The following is a 15230-nucleotide window of genomic DNA, read 5'->3' on the forward strand; positions in this document are numbered from 1 at the left end:
AAGTAGAAGTTTAGAAAATGAAAGTCAAACAGCTGAACCAACAGGAAGCAGCTTCACAACAGTCAAATACAAACAGTGACAAGATTTAATGAGAAAATGAAACAACACTGTAAAGAACCTGAACTGACTCAAACTGTCAACATTGTGATTTGAACACATCAGAAATAACCAAACAGCAGAGTCAGCCAAACTTTATTTCTATCTCTGATTCTGCCACATATGAACTCCTGTATAACAATCTGAGCTCTGGCAGGTAAGTTCACTCTAAAATCAGTCAAACAGTCTACAAACAAGTTGCAGAACTTCTAGACAGAAAATGTAACTCATCATTAATGATATATTTGAAGAATCATGAACTGTTGAATGTGGAAATCATACTTAACCCTCCTATTATCCTTCAGGTCAATTTGACCACGTTCAATGTTTATCATTCAAAAAATATTAGTTTTTTTTTTTTTTTGGCTTCGTATTTCATGACTTTTCCAAATTTGATGGTAAAAATTGATTGAGCATAAAATTATCATGAAGACATTTTTCAATGTGCTGAACACATATTGAACACATTGGTATTCCTCTGGGGTCAATTTGACCCCAAGCTGTTTCAGCTGTGTAAAACTGGTCTGCCTGTGTGTGACCCATGTGTGACCTAACATTCCCACACCTATAGGTGCAGAATTGATACTTTTAAGTTGATACATGAAATGGGGGGTATGAATGTGTGTGTGTATCTGACATATTACTAACACCTTCTGAAGTAGAACTGATATTTCCCATGCTGTGGAGGGCGGGTTCTCCCCGTCAAAGACATTGGTAGTTCATTCAAAATAAGGGAGGAGCAAACATATAAAAGCTTGCTCTCTATCCAAATCATTCCTCATTGTGCTGTGTATACTGCAGTCTGCTCTCTCTCTCTCTCTCTCTCTCTCTCTCTCTCTCTCTCTCTCTCTCTCTCTCTCTCTCTCTCTCTCTCTCTCTCTCTCTCTCTCTCTCTCTCTCTCTCTCTCTCTCTCTCTCTCTCTCTCTCTCTCTCTCTCTCTCTCTCTCTCTCTCTCTCTCTCTCTCTCTCTCTCTCTCTCTCTCTCTCTCTCTCTCTCTCTCTCTCTCTCTCTCTCTCTCTCTCTCTCTCTCTCTCTCTCAAAAATGGTTTCTGGGAAAAGGTTTACTGTCAGTGATGTTTTGGAACAGCTCTTTGACACTGAAAGTGACACAGAGGATTGTGTTGAGGAGGACCCTGATTTGGAGGCGTTATCATCTGATGGGAATGAGAGTGTTGACCCTCCTGTTGTCACTCAACCACCAGCGACACGATACCCTCCAAAATGAAAATATGGTCCCTTTCTCCACTTCAACAGCAGGGTAGACTTAGTGCTGCTAATATTATCAAAACGGTTCCAGGCCCAACCAGATATGCAGTCAGCCATATTGAAGATGGGGACACTTGGGAAAATTTGGATGTAGTTGACTTGGAAGCCTACATTGGCCTGCTCATTTTGGCAGGAGTTTACAAATCAAAAGGTTAAGCAAGCAAGCCTTTGGAACGCTGAGACTGGAAAGGCAATATTTCCAGCCACCATGTCTCTGAAGACATTCCAAGTTTTGTCCCGTGTCATACGCTTTGATGACAAACAAACAAGGCAAGGCCGAGTTGTACATTGTATGAATTACATGAATTACATTGTACCAGTACATTGTATGAATGTAGTGGAATGTGATTAGCATTTGCATTAAAAAGACAATACTTTGATATATTTAAATAAATTGCTGGTTAAGCTCCTTGATTCCTGGACTGTGCGAACATCCAGACAGGTACGCCTACCCAACTGCAACCTTGAGGACGAAACGAGCTTGAAGAAAAAGGGGAGAGGAAGCTTTGACATGCGAGTGGAGGGGAACCACAACATCTGTGCCGTCAAATGGTACGACAACAGAGCAGTCACACGTGTTTTCTCCTTTGCTGGACCAGACACTGTGCAGAAGATTCAGCCCCGGGACAAAGACACCAAAACCATAACTGAAGCTGAGAGGCCTTACATTGCTGGTACCTGTAACATATAGATGGGGGGGTTGTTGGACTCATTTGCATCAAAATACGAGTTCCCCATGAAATCCCACCACTGGCACATTTACATGGTCTGGCACAGCATCATCCTGCTGGATCTGACAATCTGTTTGATATTCAAACTAAATTGGTATTATGGCTGAAATTTCCCAAACTGAACCAATAGAGCCATGTTACATGTGGATGATTCTATTCTGTTGGCTAAGAAAGAAAAAATATTCACGTTATGCTGAACATTGTTCCAAAACGGTGCTGGAAGTGGAGACTAATGGAGAACCAAGACAAAACATAAGTGGAGCATTTTAGGCCAAGTTGAATGTTGTTAATCTTGGGACAGTACTGCTGTCCTACACTGATCAGTATAAATGTCCTGACGTTGGACCAACACATGACATTTAACTCAGTCTGCAGGTAGAGCCCTGAACAAGTCTGAACACTGTGCTCATCTGGGTGTTCATATTTTCACTCTGTTCTATAGTGTGTGTGTGTGTGTGTGTGTGTGTGTGTGTGTGTGTGTCAGACGATGCTTCTGCTGTCTGGGGATTCTGTGAATATTCTCTTTGTAATACTCAGCATCATAGATCTATTGGTTATCTTACAGCAGTACACAAATGGACCTCAGTGTTGGCTCTTCATGGTGATTTGGGTTGGGAGCCCTCAAGTATCAGACATAAGAGACAAATGCTCCAGCTGTGGAACAGATCTGTGAAGCTGCCTGATCACAGAATTACTAAAAAGATATTTCATTCTGACACTTTGCATCACCATCACTGGGCCAGTGAGCTGAAATTAATATTATATACAAGTGATTTATGAATTCTTTCTTCATTTGTCCTGCTCGTGTGATGATTGACTTTTTCTTTGCAAAGAAAATGAAAAATTGTCAGCCGGAAAAAGTCTCTATTTCATTCTTCACCAGCAACAGAGAATTTCCACAACAGAAATGACACACAAATGTATCTACAGTAGTGGACTAACAAAGGTCAGTGGAACTCCTCTAATGGGCTGTTGTCACAAGGAGCTTTGTGAACACTCCTACAGAGGTTAAATACCTGGGTCCAACTCCACTGTCTGTCAGACTAGTGAGGACTGATGAACTGATGAAGCCCCTGAGATAAGAGGCCAAACATCTTCTTAGACAAACCTAAGCGCAGTTTCTTTCCATTCGACATGAAAATAAATAAATAAATGAAAAAAAAAAACAAAACAAACTACAATCTGCATATTAACATACAAATATTAATTTATATATGATGTTCCCTTTCAAAAATACAAGATTGATCGATAAACTGCTTGCAATTAAAATTAAATTTTCAAATTAATAGAAATCTGTTTTCCAAAGTTACTTTCAAACCATTTAACAGTTTAAATGTTAAAAACCTGAAGAGGATTTTCCGTCATAAATATAAACCTGTCTGCAGGTCAGAGTCACCACAACTGTAACATCATATTAATCTGAGAGCAGAAATAAAACATGAGTCTGACCTCAGAGTCTCCAGTGTACAGTGAGGACTCTTCAGAAAACCACACAGATCCTTCAGTCCTGAATCCTGCAGGTCGTTCTGATTCAGCTCCAGCTCTCTGAGATGGGAGGGGTTGGACTTCAGAGCTGAGACCAGAGAAGAACAGCTGATCTCTGACAAACTGGAGTTGTCAAATCTGAATAAGGAATAAAAGATGCAGATAAAATGCAGAAATGTAAAAATCAGAAATGTTGAGAAGACTTAAAAACAAAGTTCCACCACATTCTGTCTGGATGTTTGAAGTGTTTCTTTAATGTAATTGTCATTTCAGCCACTGGAGGCTGAAGTTCAGCAGCTCCTCACTCTAAAACAAAGTGATTCCCTCAGCTGACCTGCAGCTGCAGTGGAATACAGGACATACTGTGTGTAGGAATACAGCAGGTGGCTGCTTCATAAATATGTGGCAGCAAAGGAAAGTTCTGCTTTGATGTGAAGATGAAGCTCTAAAATCTTCTAAATGAAGAACATTTCAACATGTGTGGGACTGTTTGTTTTCAAAGTGTGTAGAAGAGCTTTTTGATGTTGACTCCGTCCACAGCAGCTCATCACTCAGCTTCTGTACCGCTGCTCTGAACTCCATCTACTGCAGTAACACACTGACTGAGTATGACCACACCACAAAGAAACACAACTATCACTGTGCTGCACATGAACTGTGCTCAGTGCAGGGAAACCTGTGGTGGAGCTCCAATCCTTTGGAAATAACAGCTTTCAGAGCACAGGGGGGCCACGGCCACGTGTCTGAAAGCCCCATGAGGGCTGGAGTCTCAACAACACAACTGACTCTGGTCCTCAGCTCCACACCCTCCAAGTCTGAAGACATTTATTAGGACATTAGATTCAGCGGTGGATTAAAGATCTACCACAGTGGACTGACCTCAGAGTCTCCAGTCTACAGTCTGGACTCTCCACAAGATCACGCAGCTCCTTCACATCTGGATCCTGCAGGAGGTTTCCTCTCAGGTCCAGTTCTCTCAGATGGGAGGGGTTGGACTTCAGAGCTGAGGCCAGAGAAGAACAGCTGATCTCTGACAACCAACAGCATCTCAACCTGAAAAAAGAACAAATCGAATTCAACTTTTGGAAATGAATGGCAACTTTTATCATCATCATCATCAACAATAACGACAATAAAAAAAAAAAATAATAAAAATAATCATAATAATAAAACAACTAGAAATATAAAAAAAAAATTGTTGATCAAAATTTAATAAATTCACGTTCAACATGAAGATCATTTCTGGATTGAAGATAAAAAAATATCTACAACAAGCACTGACCAACCTCAGAGTCTCCAGTCCACAATGAGGACTCTTCAGAAAACCACACAGATCCTTCAGTCCTGAATCCTTCAGGTCATTGTTGTGACTCAGGTCCAGTTCTCTGAGATGGGAGGGGTTGGACTTCAGAGCTGAGACCAGAGAAGAACAGCTGATCTCTGACAACCTGCAGTTCTCCAACCTGAGTAAAGAATAAAAGATGTGACTTTAGGAGACAAAGTTCCTGCTTTAAAGCGTTCAATGTTTCATCATTTGTTCAGAGCTGAAGGTTTAAAAAGTAGAAGTTTAGAAAATGAAAGTCTGTTTGAACCAACAGGAAGCAGCTTCACAACAGTGAACACAACTGACTCAAACTGTCAACATTGTGATTTGAACACATCAGAAATAACCAAACAGCAGAGTCAGCCAAACTTTATTTCTATCTCTGATTCTGCCACATATGAACTCTTGTATAACAATCTGTGCTCTGGCAGGTAAGTCCACTCTAAAACCAGTCAAACAGTCTACAAACAAGCTGCAAAAGCTCGAGACAGAAAACCAAACTCATCATTAACATATTTTAAAGATGAATTGTCTTGGCCTGACGTTGGAATGGAACAGATCTGTGAAGCTGCCTGATCATAGAATTACTAAAAAGATATTTCATTCTGACACTTTGAATCTTGTATCACTTTGCATCACCATCCCTGGGCCAGTGAGCTGAAATGAATATTCTATATTTGTGATTTATCTGATATTTTCATTAATAAATGATGTTGTGATATTACAGATATTATAAACAAACTGTTCCTAAAGCAGAGAGATAAACGGTCCCTGGATGTTTGGAGGAAGCCAAAATGAAGAACCTGCTGCCTTATAAAGAACTCTGTTATGACTCTGTTGGCCTTGTTGGCTGGTTCTCCTCTTTAAAAGGGAAGTTTTCCTGTACTGGGGTGATTCAAAAGAATTTTGTGATCTCGTACTTCCTGCTCCCAACTTTAGATCATGCTGGGCTGTGCTGTGTTTTCCTTTGTGTTAAAGAACACTGTTTGTTTGTTTGTTTGTTTTTGGCCAATCTTATTTCAAACCAGACTTGATTATGATTAAAACACAGAGGTAAAAAACAGTAGATCAACACAACAGCTGAACCACAAACACACCAATTAAAGTAAAGACACAGTTACACAAACACTTCAATGTTCAACCAGGTTCATTCATCCACAGAGCATCATATCAGCAGTCCACTCAACCTCTGGTGTCTTTGAGCCCCTTAAATATTTTCCTGAATGAGAACTCCATCTTCACAACTGTGACAGATGCCAAAAGAAGCAGAAAGGATGTGTCCACCTCCCTAAAAGTAAATGATCCTCAGTGAACATAGAAGTCACCAGGATGACCCAGCATGACTGAGCAACATATTGGTGTGTTTGATTTGTTTCACTTATTGTGTTCTCCAGGTGGTCAATCAAATCAGTGATTCATTATGGAGCATCAAGCTGCAGACATGTTCAGTTAATTTTACCTGATTGAAACAAAAATCGTAAAAATATATAAGAAGTTGTAATTTTTGACCTGAGAGTTTCCAGCTTACAGTGTGGACTCTCCAGTCCAGCAGACAGCAACTTCATTCCTGAATCCTGCAGGTTGTTGTTACTCAGGTCCAGATCTCTCAGACTAGAGGACTGGGAGCTGAGGACTGAGGACAGAGCTTCACAGCTTCTGTCTGAGAGGTTACAGAAACTCAGCCTGAATAAGAATCAGAAAAATAAGAGAAAATTATTTCAAAAATGTGTTCTTGGTTTGAGCAAATAAAAAGATTCAGTTGATCTGGCTGGATTTATTTGCACGTACAGAACTTTGTTGGAGGCTTTGACCACTGGCAGCAGCCTCAGAAGAGCCTCCTCTGAAGCAGAGTATTTCTTCAGGTCAAACACGTCCAGATCTTTTCTGATGACAGTAAGATGAAGACCAGAGCTGACCATTGAGCAGGAGACAGTTTATCTGTGGAGAGACGTCCTGATCTCAGGGACTGTTGGATCTCCTCCACCAGAGAACCATCATTCAGTTCATTCAGACAGTGAAACAGGTTGATACTTTTCTCTGGAGACAGATTCTCACTGATCTTTGTCTTGATGTACTGGACTGTTTTCTGATTGGTCTCTGAGCTACTTCCTGTCTGTGTCACCAGGCCTCGTAGGAGAGTTTGGTTGGTCTGCAGTGAAAGACCCAGAAGGAACCGGAGGAACAAGTCCAGGTGTCCATGTGGACTCTGTAAGGCCTTAACCACAGCACTCTGGTAGAGACGTGTTGTTTTAGATCCTGTCCTTATTAGTTTAGACCTCCAAGTTGTTGTTTGTTCTTCTGACATCAGATTGACTCCAGACTTGGTGAAGTTCAGATAGACATGAAGAGCAGCCAGAAACTCCTGAACACTCAGATGGACGAAGCAGAAGACCTTGTCCTGGTACAGCCCTGTCTCCTCTTTGAAGATCTGTGTCAACACTCCTGAGTAAACTGATGCTGCTCTGATATCGATGCCACACTCTGTCAGGTCTGATTCATAGAAGATCAGGTTTCCTTTCTGCAGCTGCTCAAAAGCCACTTTTCCCAGAGACTCAATCATCTTCCTGGTCTCTGGACTCCAGTGTGGATCTGACTCAGCTCCTCCATCGTACTTGACCTTCTTCAGTTTGGACTGAACCACCAGGAAGTGGATGTACATCTCAGTCAGGGTCTTGGGCAGCTCTCCTCCCTCTCTGGTCTTCAACACCTCCTCCAGAACTGTAGCAGTGATCCAGCAGAAGACTGGGATGTGGCACATGATGTGGAGGCTTCGTGAGGTCTTGATGTGGGAGATGATCCTGCTGGCCTGCTCCTCATGTCTGAACCTCTTCCTGAAGTACTCCTCCTTCTGGGGGTCATTGAACCCTCTGACCTCTGTCACCATGTCAACACACTGAGGAGGGATCTGATTGGCTGCTGCAGGTCGTGTGGTTATCCAGAGGCGAGCAGAGGGAAGCAGTTTCCCCCTGATGAGGTTTGTCAGCAGCACGTCCACTGAGGTGGACTCTGTAGGATCAGTCAGGACCTCAGTGTTGTGGAAGTCCAGAGGAAGTCGACACTCATCCAGACCGTCAAAGATGAACACAACCTGGAAGTGATCAAAGCTGCACATTCCTGCTTCTTTGGTTTCAGTGAAGAAGAGATGAACAAGTTCCACCAAGCTGAACTTCTTCTCTTTCAGCACATTCAGCTCTCTGAAGGTGAAGGGGAATGTGAACTCTATGTCCTGGTTGGCTTTGTCTTCAGCCCAGTCCAGAGTGAACTTCTGTGTTAAGACGGTTTTCCCAATGCCAGCCACTCCCTTTGTCATCACTGTTCTGATTGGTTGGTCTCTTCCAGGTGGGGGTTTAAAGATGTCTTCTTGTCTGATGCTTGTTTCTGCTCTGTCCTGTTTCCTGGATGCTGTTTCAATCTGTCTGAGCTCATGTTCCTCATTGACCTCTCCAGTCCCTCCCTCTGTGATGTAGAGCTCTGTGTAGATCTGATTCAGAAGGGTTGGGTTTCCTGCTTTAGAGATCCCCTCAAACACACACTGGAACTTCTTCTTCAGCTCAGATTTCATTTTACTTCGACAAATTGGCACATTAAACTCTGAATGGGCAAAATACAAATAAGATCAAAGAATAAATTACTAGGTTGATGTTTACTTCTCTTAAAGAATAAGAATATGATCATATTTCTCTCCATCTCCTCAGACTTTAGTAAATGTCTAATTGATCCATCAAGTTAAATCCTCTTACTGCTCTGCAGACAGTCAGCCAGCTCCTCCTGCTTCATCCTCCTCAGGAAGTTCACTGTGATCTTCAGAAATGCCTCTCTGCTCCTCCTCTGCTCTTCATCCACCTCATCATCCTCATTCTTCATGAATTGTGGGTAATCTGGACTCAGACTCCTTTTGATTTTCTTCAGCTCGTTCTTCACATAACAGACGATGTTCTCCTCCAGCAGCTGGAACACAATAACATCCTGTGTAAAGTTCACTCTCAGTATAAACTGATGGATCAAAGCATCAGATCATCAGTCAGCAGAGTTCAACTTTAGCTGCTGCTGTATCATCTGCTGCCACGTCTCTTTCCAGAGCTACACAGAAAGATTCAGACCTGCTGACTTCACTAAACTAACTTCACTGGTGTAACTTACTAAGTTTGACTTTAGATTCTGACAACACAGAGATCCTGATCATCACATGAAGACCAAACTGATACAGCCCTTCAACACATCAACTTAGGAAGTGAAAATTCAGGGTATTAACTGTGACTGTGGCTGAAGATGGATCAGACCACCTGAACTAGTTCACTGATGAATTATATATCTTAATAATGGTTCATCCCATGCCAAGACATATGGCTGCCCCCCTGGGTTTGGTTCTGCCCGAGGTTTCTGCCTCTTAAAAGGATGTTTTTCCTTGCCACTGTCACCAAGTGCTTGCTCATCGGTGGATCTGTTACAGGGTCTCTGGATAGTTTTGTGGGGAGTTGGGTCTGGACCTGCTCTGTGTGTGGGGTGCCTTGGTGTGACTTTGGCGCTGTGTGGGTTAATCTGATGTGATTTGATTTTGATTTAATATGCTTATTCTCTGTCAGGCGACCTTGGAGGACCTGAAAGGCCCCATATAAATAAAATGTATCATTATTATTCCATCTTCAAACCCTGTAGAAACAGAGTCCATGGAGGTCCAGGACTGAATCTAATTTTGGTCTTTGTTATTAAGTCGCGGTTGAAATTATCTGGAAAACAACTAAAACTTTTTTTGAGAATTCATTGTAGAGGAACAAGAAGGAGCAGAAATGTTTTGTAAAAGTCTCCAACAGACCATATTCATACAGAACATATCTGTTGAGACTGATGGATTATTGCTCTGTGGTGAACTACAACTCCCAGTCCTCTCCCACTCTCTCCCACCCCAAACCTGTTCAATCCCAATTCAACTCCTGTCTGTCACAGAGTAAAGCTCTACTGGTCTAAAGAGTGCAGCTTCAAACTCAAGTCTTTGTTGGTGTCTGTTGTAGTCACTGGATGAACATTTACACACCATAAATATGGAGTCCAGGTCTGTGTGATGATGTTTGTCAGACTGAACTCTGAGGAGAAAAGACACAAACACGCAGTTTGTTCCAGGAGTTTTCTATGAACACCAGAGAAACTGATAGACAAGCTTTGATACCTTTAAGGAGTTCAACAACAACAAATGATCAGCTTTTACCTTTTTTCTTTGATAAAGTCATCCATAGACCGATCACTCTTCATGGACACACAGCTGGATACAGCAGACTGTTGTCCTCCCTTAAAGTTACGAGGACGATCCATAGACTGATCACTCTTCATGGACACACAGCTCAGTTCAGGAGAATCTGGTCTTGACTTCTGGTTGCTAGTAGAAACAGAGTTGACAGTAAAAGAATTAACAACCAAAAAAAAATTGGGCAGAAAATTATCAGTTTAAAATAAATCAGCCAAGTTCATCCATCCAGCTTTCATTTGTATAGCCACAAATCATCCAGATCACTTTATTGTGCAATGTTTTTGTTCATTTTAATGACATTTACATATCACACTGACTGTTTGGATGTTTTTCATTTGACTAAAGTGAAGTGTTTTGCAAGTATTATTGACGTGCAAGTTGAATAATGATAATAATAATTAAAAAAAAAAAAAAACAATAACAACAAAAATAACAGCCATGTCTGTAGATCCGAGTGTGAGTGTGGCAGATTGTTTGTCCTGTCTGTCTCTGTGTGTTGGTCCTGAGATGGACTGGCAAATATGAATAAATGAATCTCCACATTCTGGTTGAGATCCCAATGGAGACAAGGACAAAAAAGAAAACAGCTGGAGTATAAAATGTAAGTGACAGTGAGAGTGAATAATGATGGAGCAGTGATCTGAGTGCTGAGCTCTGACAGATGGACAGTTAGAGATCCTCATCTCACCTCTGAGCTTTGGTCTGACTCTCATGTTCCCCACACAGAGTGGTTTTAGAGGGAGGGGCTCCCTCCTCTCTGTCCTCACACTGATTCATAGCTGAGCCTCCACCTTCACACAAACACAACAAAAAGTTTCATTAACACAGGATTTACATCAGAGGACACAATCATCATCATTACTGTCATTAACTTCAGCCTTTAATTCCCAACAGCAAACTGTTTGACTTTTCTCTCTCTGTGTTGCTTTCAGTCAGATTCTGTTATAAACAGAGAGCATTCCTGATTAATGTTAATCCCGATCTTCAATGTTATACATTGGCATTAACACTAAATTTCAAGCAAACTCAGATCACCATTCACTTTTTACAGTGCAAGTTGAAGAATTATTGAACCTTGACACAGTTATGATCACCATAGCTTGGCACATTTTGAAGTCTAAAATTTAATGAAATATATTTTTGAGGGCCAAATCATTCCTTCAGAAGCCAAGTAAAAAAGAAAAAAAAAACAACAGTTACAACTAAACCATTCTGACCTGTGTTAGGAATTGCAAGGCCACAGGAGGTGGTTCTCTCATCTGATATTCAGGATGCATCTTAAACATTTGTTTCTTTGACACATTATTTAAATCGTGTGCCTCCTCAACTTCACATAGAAATCAGTCTGATCTGTCAGTAACCTGCAAGTTCTAGAGAAATGCATCTCAGATCTGATGGTGCTTCTTCTCTCTGTCCACTAGATGGCGGTATCTGACTGTGGGATGTGTTGATGGAATTGTGATTTAATTAATGTCACCTTATAGATCGAACAATTCATACAAACAAGGAGTCCCACTTCAATCAATGGCTTTACATAATCTGGAAATATATGAACTGTGGAATTAACATTAAGAGTTCAATTCACTCAGCCGAGTTCATCCAAGATTTCAGGCCAGTTCTGACATGTTTGTTCTGTCATGGCTCAACGATAACACTCCATGCCAGTTCAAGGAAATCAACTTAAGCCTTGTCAAGAAAGTTAAGTTGATAAAAACTTCTGCTTCACTTTAGATTCATTTGTGGTGACCATTTAAATAAAATCTGGTTTTACTCTGGTTATTTAAAATATTGAGTTTACGAAGTCAAAGAATCTTACTTTATATCAGAACAAGAACAAAGCAAAGGAACTATTCACTACAAATTTCGGATAAAATACTAATACATTAGGTCTGTAAATAGGAAGAAAGGAAGGAAGGTAAGTAAACATGTCTACTGTTGTCAGCTCAGTGTGATCACAGTGATCCTGTTCAGACATTTACAGATTCTCACCTGCTGAACTCACTTGAAGTCAACAGTCACTTTCCAGCTTTATGTGTCAAAGAAACATGTGAAGGGAAGAAGCTGCTTGTTCTCCATCATCAGTCCTGGTGTCTGTTTGAGCTGAGGAAAAGTCAAATCCTTGTAACTTCAGGGTTCAATTAAAAAAAAAAAAAACCTGTAGTGACATGAAAACCATTCTCACCTGTGTTAAAAACCAAATCAGTGCCAGAGGACTCTTTGGGATGGTGCTGTGATTCTGCAACAACACCTTTAAAGTCCCGACCCTCAACTCAGCAGACGAAGATGTAAATGTGCTGCAACAATGTGAATTTCTAAGTCTGAAATTTGAAATAACAGTAAGCACTAAACAAATCATTCAGAGCCAACAACAACTATGTCATTCTGAGTTCAACCAACAGATGGAGCCATCAGAAATCTGGATCTCTTCATTATTTCAATATTTAATTCTAATTTCTACTATTCATATAGCTTTGTAATTGTCAAAGAGGAAAAATATCATGTAATAAAGAATGATGCAAAAACAAGACAAAACATAAATGTCCAGGGGCAAGTGTTTCTTATTTTTTTGTATTTTGTTGTTTGCTTCAACTTTAAACCAACATCTCTTTTCATCATCACATTCTTCTCTACTGTCTTCAGTTTAGAAACTGTCCACTTCCATGTTTTTTCATTTTGTTATTCAAAAGCAACAGAGCTGAGACAATGTCTTCAGGAGACACAGACCTTGAATATTATGTGTATTCAATTATTGTTCTCATGGATTGAAGTGACAATCCAACAATAATTTTTCTGAAAAAGTATTGTTGGCTCATCTTTGATCTGGAACAATGTGGAAAGATTACATGAATCTTCTACTGTCTGTCCACTAGATGGTGATAAACAATGTGGGAACATTTTACATTAAATCAGTCACAGTGTGGAGAAATCAAACAGTTTCTGCTGAACAAACTGGTCATATTAAAGTGCTGCCTTTGTTTCTTATTGTTTCTAAATGTATTGGAAGACAAATGAACTGAGGAAACTGAAGTCAAACTGAGTTCAGAGGCCTCTTAGCCAGCTGACCAGTTCTGAGGAACCTCCATCAATAAACTCAGAATACAATCAAACCAAAACAATTAACAAACACAATGTGATCACGGTGATCCTGTTGATCAGAAATATAAAGATTCTCACCTGCTGAACTCACTTCAGGTTGATTTGCACACATTCCAGCTTTGTGTGTTCAGAAAACATGTAGCTGCTCGTTCTTCACTTCCTCATTACTCAACCAGTTTTCTTCCTCCTTATAAGAAACAAACAGGATGTGAAGTTTTACTATCTGTCCACTACATGGTGATAACCAACACACCCTCATTTGCCCGGTTTGCATTTGGCTCAGTACTTTTTTTTTTCGGAAAAATGTAATTATTGAAGAAGCTCAATTTTACTGAAGAGGAAACAATGATTGATCAAACTGACAAAAGAAAACACACATTATTTGAAAGCCCAAGTTCTGACCTAAATGAAACAAGGTGAATGGCAGAAAGTAACTTTAGAAGAGAACACTGTTAGTCCTCAGCGACAGATTGTCGGGGAAATGAAAAAGAAGCAGTCTGATTTAAAGCCGCTGCCTAGAAATACATTACTGCTCACAACATTAGTGTGGGATGCTGCTGGAGGAGGAGAGGGGACCCTGCTGCTCTCTACACTTGATGATCTATCCCAATCACACAGAATAATAATCTGACTGATGTAGATCATGCAGGTTTCTGTTTATTTCTACAAACATCCTTATCAGAATTATAATTATTAAAGTGTATCATGACATTTACTCAGGATAGAATTATATTCATTCTTATTAGAAAAAAAATCTTTTATCACTTTGTCTATCTTCCTGTCTTTTTGTCATGTTCTTCAACTCTTCAACAGCCCATCTCAGTTACTAACTCTTCTTTATATATCTGAGAAGGTAGCTGGTTGAAAATGATCATCATGGTCCCAGATTTGAGCATCAAACTGTTAGTTTTCAACAAAAATGTATAAATATCAATTGCTAAAAAATAGGTTTTCAAAAGTTGTTGATCCAAACACAGTCTGAGCTCTCTGTGGAAAACTGAATATGACTTACAGTAAAATCTGATTCCAGAGCAGCTCTGAACTTTCTGTATCAGGTAGATCCTTCATCCTTTGATACTATCAGACATTACGGTCTGTTCTCAGCTCAGCTGGAGTTTTTCTCTGTTCGTCAAAGTGAAGTCTGACCTCCATGTCTCAGTGTTACAGAAGTCCACTGTGAGTCTTCGTCCCTCCACAGTCCACAGGGACAAACTGACAGTGAAATAATAATAATGTTAACACTCACCGGCCTCAGCCTTCAGTTTCCCTGCTTCTGCTCCGACAGCTTCAAAATGGAGGCTGAACTCTGAACACTTCTCCTTTCAGCTGCTGCGGTTACTGGAAGTCACACGACCCTGTGTGTGTGTGTGTGTGTCTGTTTCCTCTGTTGTCAGTGTAACTGTCACATATTTCCTTCTTCACTTTTAGACATGCTCATTGGAGTTGACGGTGCGTCCAAACCAAATGACCGATTTAAGATGATGTAGCAGGAAGACGCAGCCTCACTGAGTCTCCATTTCAACTTGTGTCCAAAGTGAGGTCTTCAAACTATATACTGTTTTTAAACCTGACTGATAGGCCGAGTAATAAACAATCTGCATCATTCTTTATGCTCTTTGCTGAATGTTGTTGTCCCGTTCAGTAAAAAAGGGAAGCGCTCACAAGCAGAAAGAAACATGGCGCCCCCTTTCCTATTGGTGGAAAAATGCACCACGTCAGCCAATCAAAAGATTATTAGGCAGGACGCAACAGTTGGTTGCTAAAGCAGAGGAGAAAGATGTTGGAGTGACAGCAGTAAAACGAAGGACAGAGATATCGCCAGTGAGTTTTTAGATAAAAATAATAAATTGTGCAGCACCTCATTTACACTAATGATCCAGTGTGGTTTCCCTTTGCAGGTCTGAATTCTGCCAACTGTGTTTGTAAGTATTACTACCATGTTTGAGTTGGAATAAATTCACTGACGCTTTAAAATGATCGCGGTACTG

At 40.5% G+C, this 15230-nt stretch overlaps 1 long non-coding RNA gene and 1 pseudogene across 1 annotated transcript; both read right to left on the reverse strand.

The window, feature by feature from the left end:
- LOC115053648 (NACHT, LRR and PYD domains-containing protein 12-like) overlaps nucleotides 1–15230 on the reverse strand; it is a 135799-nt pseudogene that overhangs the window by 42275 nt on the left and 78294 nt on the right.
- On the reverse strand, nucleotides 10875–13383 carry LOC115053868 (uncharacterized). The gene is made up of 4 exons (XR_003841534.1): nucleotides 13321–13383; nucleotides 12329–12464; nucleotides 12136–12246; nucleotides 10875–10937 (listed from the first exon to the last, which is right to left on the reverse strand). It is a non-coding gene; the product is annotated as an uncharacterized LOC115053868 (long non-coding RNA).

This window comes from Echeneis naucrates, chromosome 2, assembly GCF_900963305.1.
Source record: "Echeneis naucrates chromosome 2, fEcheNa1.1, whole genome shotgun sequence".
Taxonomy (NCBI): domain Eukaryota; kingdom Metazoa; phylum Chordata; class Actinopteri; order Carangiformes; family Echeneidae; genus Echeneis; species Echeneis naucrates.